This window comes from Mytilus trossulus, chromosome 7 (assembly GCF_036588685.1).
Source record: "Mytilus trossulus isolate FHL-02 chromosome 7, PNRI_Mtr1.1.1.hap1, whole genome shotgun sequence".
NCBI lineage: Eukaryota > Metazoa > Mollusca > Bivalvia > Mytilida > Mytilidae > Mytilus > Mytilus trossulus.
In genome coordinates, this window is record NC_086379.1 from 82,103,452 (window position 1) to 82,111,743 (window position 8,292).

General features: G+C 32.7%; 1 pseudogene; it reads left to right on the forward strand.

Moving 5' to 3' along the window:
• The first annotated feature begins 2,065 nt into the window (after positions 1–2,065).
• On the forward strand, positions 2,066–7,903 carry LOC134727292 (inositol polyphosphate multikinase-like; annotated as a pseudogene).
• The last annotated feature ends 389 nt before the right edge of the window (positions 7,904–8,292 follow it).

Sequence of the window (8,292 nt, forward strand, 5' to 3'; positions counted from 1 at the left end):
TCCAAAATTGTTTGCTTCCAAGCAAGATGTGCATTTTGCACATTAATAAATAACTGAATGTACATTAATTTAATAAACTTTTCAGTGCCTCTTTGCATTGTTATACAACTCACCATGCTAAAATCATCCAAAGCTTGTGTATGGTAAGTTAAAAAAAAAGAGGGACGAAAGATACCAAAGGGACAGTCAAACTCATAAATCTAAAACAAACTGACAACGCCATGGCTAGAAATGAAAAAGACAAACAGAAAAACAATAGTACACATGACACAACATATAAAAATAAAAAATAAACAACACGAACCCCACTAAAAACTAGGGGTGATCTCAGGTGCTCCGGAAGGGTAAGCAGATCCTGCTCCACATGCGGCACCCGTCGTGTTGCTTATGTGACTACAAATCCGGTAAATAGTCTAATTCGGTAGGTCAAATTCATGAAAGGGAAGGGGGTTGTAGTTACGACGTAAGAAACATATCCGATATCATTTGCGAAACGGTCATTCCATAACGGTCAACCAACTCGTGATGGCGTCCGTAAAATTTACGAAGGGATGATTTCAACTTCACCATTTGGAACTCTTGGTTTAATAGCTTCCTTGTGAGCAGTAACCCTCTATCAAGAAAATCATGATAGGAAACGCAAGCACGGGAATATCGTATCAATTGGGAGATATATACCCCGTATGCAGGTGCTGCTGGAATGTTGCTACTTAGAAATGGAAAGTTCACAATTGGAAAGCTGAAATCATCACTTTTGTCGTAAAGTTTTGTCTTCAACCGTATAAAATTTTGTATAAAATCAATAATAAAAACTATAAAGTGATGATCATTTTCATTGGTGTCCTTTAATATTCAAATCGGTATAGTCACATGGTACAAATAAACAAACATTAAACGCACATGTGTGTTGTTTTTGTTTTGGTTTGAAGGCCGTTACACTACTTGTACTTACTCCATCAGGTAATCAACACTTCAAAATATAAAATTAACATAGAGACCTAATGGGAATTTTTTTTTAATTATTGACCAAAAATTATGAAATAAATAGTCAGAGTTCGTATATATCATATATTAAGATACATCAAGGAAAACAATATAAATTTATAAAAATGAATTTTTAAGAATTTTTTTCTGCAAATATAAAGAAGTCAAATGGACAATAGTGTGGAGTGAATAACCCATATACAAAACTATATGTTTAGTAAACTTCTGGAACAACTGATATCTTTACATATAGATAAGTGATTTTCTCACTGCAATGAAGATCCATTTGTGGCCTTCGGCTGTTGTCGGCCTTATGATCGGGTTGTTGTCTCCTTGAATCATTCCCCATTTCCATTTTCAATTTGAATGTTCTGACAACTATATAATTCAAATGAGAACGGTGCTACTAAAATACCATTATTTCTTGTCCTGAATTCTACAATACAAATAAATCCAAGAGATGCCAGATTAACAGTTAAATGCACTGATTATTACCTCTTGTTACGTACCCTGGAATCCTTCTTGTAGATCAAATGTAAGTACAGCAAAGACTGACGAACTTGACCAGGCTTTGGAATTTATTCATATTTTATCGGAGTAATCATTCTAAGCAGGAAGAAACAGTTTATCATGTATATCTCTTATTGAAAAAAAGTGTTACAATAAATTAATATCCCAAATGGTCTTTAAAATTTAGCTTAAACTAAAAAACCAAGTGATCTATTGCAATAAATTGCCATCTCTTGTTATCAGTGATCGTAAACTTCAAACTAAAATATCTTTCGTCTGTGTTAATATCGAAGCACATTACATGGACAAGTTAGACTCATTTATGTTGTAATTGAAAAACATGGATACACAGGAACAACATATGTTTCTATATCATGTATAAAAGAGGGACGAAAAATACCAAAGGGACAGTCAAACTCGTAATGTATATGTTGTCATTGATTTGGAATATTGCATGATGGTTTTTTTTTATACACATACACAACTTTGGTGCTCAAATAACATAATCTGTTTTGATAAAACACAGACATAGGGGAATCTTTTAATGCTTACTTTTGTTATTAACAGAAAAGAAGATGACCAAAAACTTAATGGCTATTGGTATGGCTAGCAGATTCTAAAAACAAGTTTTGTCTTATTTCAGACCAATAAGATAAAGGCATTGATGTCTAAGTCTCTTAACTCATCCAAATTGCCCCCTGGGACAAAACCTCTGCCTACCCAAGTAGAAGGACACAAGCATGGAGATGGACATATAGGTATGTAAATAAAAAAATATATATTGATGTATCTCCATAAATGAGAACCTCATCTGATATGTTTGTGAATTGAATATCAAAATGTTGAAGTCATTTTTTTTTTTAGACAGACTGAGTGCCTTGTGCCTATTTGCTTTTCCCCTTGAGATTCTGCAATGAGTGCCATTGCCATTTTTTCTAGCAAGCATGTCGTTTATCTATAGTTGATTGGACATGTTTTATACTACACACCTGTATAGAATATCTTTAAATGATGATCATTTGATGCAGTTTGTGTTGATATTTCCAATGGTCTAAACATATCATAATGTTATAAAAGTAAATCTATTAATCCCAACATATACGTACATTATATAATAAAATTAACGGTACCAATTTTCTTGCATCAGATGCGCATTTCGACAATACATGTCTCTTCAGTGATGCTCGTGGCCAAAATATTTGAAATCCAAAGCTTATATAAAAGATGAAAAGCTATAATCCAAAACCTTTATACATAATATTTGATTTGAAGAAAGTCTTAAGTGTCTTATATTAATGGCCAATTAATTCGACTTGAAGTGTATTTAACTCATTATTATTTTTTCTGATATACCTTGAACCTACAGTTATTGAGATAAGCGATGCAAAGTATAGAAATCATCTCTTAGTTTCACGGATACACTAACTTACAAAATAAGTTATGATCAGTTTTTCAAGTTAAGGTGTTGAACTAAATGTATATTGAAACTCATAGAAAAATATCTGGCGCATAATTTTGTATGCCAGACACGCCTTCTTGTGATATTTGATAATAGTTTATTTGTTTATTTTCAGGATGTTTAGAGGTAAATGATGGTACTATACTTAAACATGTGCAGCGTCCTCCTTATGGCCAGAGAGAGTTAGACTTTTATGATCAAATCTTCAAATCAACCGACGACACATTGATAGAACTTAGGTCATTTGTACCAAAATTCCATGGTGTAATCCAAGGTGAAACAAATTGTGGTGTAGCTAAACGTAAGAAAGCAGACCTTTTGTATTATTTGTTGCAAAATGTTTTTTAGTCTGCATGATAAAGGATTTTATGTCATTTTCTATTACCATTTTATCTTTTGAAGTTAGTTTTTCATATTTTATATTCTGACTTTGTAAAATGAATTCATATTGCAAGTAGATCGGTTAAGGTTACAATTGTACAATTCTATATCTGTAATCCAACTTACTAAAAAAGGTTAAAAATAATGAATTGGATTAATCGCTGTCTCATTGGAACTTATACTACATCTTCTGTTATCTATAAACAATAGCACACAAACACAGCATAAAAAATAAATATTAAGTAACAAGAACTCTACCAAATTTTATGAGTTGATCCAGGTGCTACATAACGGTAAGCACATCCTTCTCCACAAGTGGCATCCGTCGTGTTGATAATTTTAGTACAAACCCAGTTACAAGTCTAATTCGGTGGGTAACATTTACGAAAAGGAGACGGGATTGTTGTTACGACATTAGGAACGCATCCACTTTCATCCTTTGAAACGGATATTCAATAACGGTCAACAAACTCATGATGGTTTCCATAAAGTTTACGAAATAATGATTTAAACTTTACCTTTGTTTACTTACTAAATAAATCCTCTTCGTGCATTGATGCACATATATAAAACCTTTTTTAACTCCTGGTTTAATAGCGTCTTAGTGAGTATAAAAAAATCATTTATTAAAAGCCCGGAGTATCGTATCAATTGGAAGATGTATACTCCGTATGCAGGCGCTGCTGAAATGTTGCTACATAGAAATGGAAAGTTAAAACCTTTATCTCGAGGTTGACGGGATGCGTTCAACATAGTCACCACATTTTAGTTTATTCAATGAGAGAACATAATATATATAGCGGAATTGTAATTTATCCCATCAGTAAATGGTCATAGCAAGATTGTATATATAGATATATCATTAAATAAAAGGTCTTGAAATCGGACAGATGATATAATCGTTCATGTTTAATAATGTTAAAGTTTGCCACCACAGACACTAGTCTCAGAATTTGTTTTCCTATATAAAATTGAGAATGGAAATGGGGAATGTGTCAAAGAGACAACAACCCGACCAAAATAAAAAAACAAAAAACCCACAACAGCAGAAGGTCACCAACAGGTCTTCAATGTAGCGAGAAATTCCCGCACCCGACGGCGTCCTTCAGCTGGCCCCTAAACAAATATATACTAGTTCAGTGATAATGAACGCCATACTAATTTCCAAATTGTACACAAGAAACTAAAATTTAAATAATACAAGACTAACAAAGGCCAGAGGCTCCTGACTTGGGACAGGCGCAAAAATGCGGCGGGGTTAAACATGTTTGTGAGATCTCAACCCTCCCCCTATACCTCTAACCAGTGTATATATTATGGTATATAGGATATCTTTCTGACACAAGTGCCTGTGTTTGCCATGCATCAGTAAAATAAGTTTTTTTTTATATCTAAATGGCAATGTAATAATTGTGAAATACATCTTTACCTTTATTTTTTAGACCAGTACTTGAAGTTAGAAAACTTGATAAAGAGACTTTCCAAGCCATGTGTTTTGGACATAAAAATGGGGAGAAAAACATATGACCCAGAAGCTTCACCAGAAAAAGTAGCGTCACAAACAGCCAAATTCCCCCCTACTCTGCATCTCGGGTATCAGTTCACAGGAATGTTGGTAAGATAATGTTGACTGTATAGTTATGTATCATCAGCTCGGTAGTCAGGGCTTCAATGCTGAAATAATTTACACAATTTCCTAAACTTCCACATTGATAAATTATGGAAATTACTGCATTGAAACAGAAAGAAAGATTCAAACTAATTCGGGTCTGGTCAGACCGAAAAAAATCAAGAAAATACTAAGTGTTTTAAAGAAAATATTACCCATAGCTGTAACTTTGTCAATAAGAAAAATATATCTGGGGAATTGTAGAATCAAATAGAAACTTAATAACTTGGGATAACTATAGAACCCTTGTTGACATTTTCCAATGTAATATATTTAACAATATGAAACTATAACTATATGTCCCATACGTCATGTTATTTAGATCAAAAGTACCTGTCTTATACTACCGAACTTCTGTGAGCAGTGCTCAGTAATTTGTAGTGGCATTATGCGATTTTTAGTATAAATTGCAGAAAGCATTGGGGCTATTCGTTTTCTTCCATAGAAGTAAAAACAAAATACAAAGGACTTCATCTTATAAATCTACTGTAGTCTTATCATATAACTCACTCTACCAACAATTGAACTCATTCTTTTTATTTTACAAATGTAGGAGATCAAGCCTTTTGATTAAAAAAATAATATTTCATATTTTAATATGGAACAGATTTTTTCTTAAATAATACATATCCATTTTTAGAAATTTGATATAGACACAAACAATATGGTGTATAATGATAAACATTTCTGTAGAAAGTTAACAGAAAAAACAATGGTGGTTGAAGGTGAGTATCACACTTTTCTTTTATATGATAACATACAGATAAATGTAGCGGATTTATACATATATATATATGCATGTGCTTGATGTACCCTTTTCTAGTATTACTTTAGTGAGATGTCCTGATTTGGTTTTTAATTGTAAAACTCAATTATCCTCTTCTTGTAAAAGTCGTGAAATAGAAAAGGCATCAGCGTCACAAAATGGGAAACAATTCAAAGAGAAAACAAACGGTATTAGTTTTGACAAAACAATAATTTAAAGCAAAAAACAAATATAAAGACTACAACCAATGGCAACCAGTTAATTACTTGCTACTAGTTGGTACAGGCATTTTCAGATTGATGTTGGGTCACTCAAACTTATAAGTAAAAATTAAACATGATTAAAAAGCAACAACAGTATCCCATACAATACACAGAAAACTAACGACCAAGCAACACGAACCCAATAAAAACACCTCAAGATACTCCGGAAGGATAAGCATTGTGAAAAGTTTTATAGAATATAGGCATAGTGCATAAAAAAAATTACGCTTTTCAATATCACTGAACTAGTATAGATATTTGTTTAGGGACCAGTTGAGGACGCCTCCGGGAGCTTTTCGCTGCATTAAAACCTATTGGTGATCTTCTGCTGTTGTCTGTTCTATGGTCGGGTTGTTGTCTCTTAAACACACTCCCCATTTCTATCCTCAATTTTATACTGCAGATCAATCATCTATCATTTCAGGGAAAATTCCACATCTTTTTAATGGGTTACAATTTAACATTTTAGAACAGTAGCGAATTTATCAAACTTTTCAGTTTTTAAAGAATAACACAGCGGTGTCAAATTATGTCGGTGATGATTACAAAATTACAACTTTTTCAGCTTAATATACTTAGCATTCTGCAAGTCACGTTTGTCAAACTTGGGTTTTAGTTAGGAAAATTAGATCATGTTATGTTTATCTATAATTTTGCTAAAACTTACCTCTTTCATAATAATCGCTGAAACAGATGACGGACTAATCAATGAAAATGCAAAATTATTCATTTTATTTTGAAATTGTTACTGTGCTGCCCAAAAAGATATATTCGAATTATACCTGCATTACAAATTATCCATGAATCTAACGGACCAGAAAATGCAAGACATTTCTCTACATGTAACAATGCAGATAGACAGTTGCCGAACTCAGAACGATTTGTGTCAGCTTATTAGCAGAGTGCATACTTGTTCTGAATATGTATGAAACGTTTCAAACTAGATATCAAGGATTAAGAGTAAACAAAAATCAATCAATCAATCGAAAAGAATGATCATTTTGACACTTGCATCTAATATTTTACAACAGTAATATGCTAAATAAAATTACAATTGATTTGTATGCATTTGACTTACAAATCATACCAATGTCCAACATTCTTTATAATATAACCATGATTTGCTAAATGTAATTTCATTTTTAGGGTTAGGTGAATTTTTTCGTCAAGGAAAACATCACAGAAAAGACTATATTCAAACAGTTATTGACAAATTAAAATCGATAGAAACCTGGTTTTTAAATCAGAAGAAATATGCATTTATGCCAGTTCATTGCTGTTTGTGTACAATGCATCAGTAGAAAGTACTGAAGGGCAAGTTATAGTGTTGTGTTCTGAAGGAAAGGAAGAAAAACTGGACAGTATGGAAGACAAATCAATAGACAAAGAAAGTGAATCAGACATTAATAAAACTGACGATCGGCCCAGTGAAGAAGGAAGTGACGAAACTGAAAATACGTCTTGTAACCATAGCAATCCAGACCGAAGTTTTGTAGATGTACACATGATTGATTTTCCCCATGTGTTTCCGTCAGAAGATCGAGATGAGAATTATATTTTTGGATTACAAAACTTGATAAAACATTTACAATCTCTACTTGTGCTCTAATTTCCTATTTTTTTTACCCAGAAATGTGCAAATAATGTGTGAGTACCTTAATGTTTCCAGGTCAACACTATGAGTTTTGAAACTTATTTTTTTGGATTATCACTAAACAAATATAATATGGAGTGGAACTTTTTGTACAAGAAGAACTGTTATTTTACATTAAAGGTATTACAATCAGGATTCAACTTCATCAAAACAATCTCTGACACTATTACCAAAATGATTTTTAAAAATCGAAAAAAAGGAAGCCTTTGTAGAAATAATGTGCTGTTGATTTAGCTGTTGAAAACCGATTGATTTATCCTCATAGCATCATTACAATCCTTATAATTATGTCAGTTGTATTCTAACATGTTTAACCCCACCACATTCTGTATGTATGTGCCTGTCCAAAGTCTGGAACCTGCATATTGTTAAGGTCTCTTGTAAAGAGCTGTCTGATTGTTTTCTGCACTGGTACAATGAAAAACTATATTAATAGATATAGGAAGATGTGGTGTGAGTGCCAATGAGACAACTCTCCATCCAAATAACAATTTAAAAATTAAACCATTATAGGTTAAAGTACGGCCTTCAACACGGAGCCTTGGCTCACACCGAACAACAAGCTATAAAGGGCCCCAAAATTACTAGTGTAAAACCATTCAAACG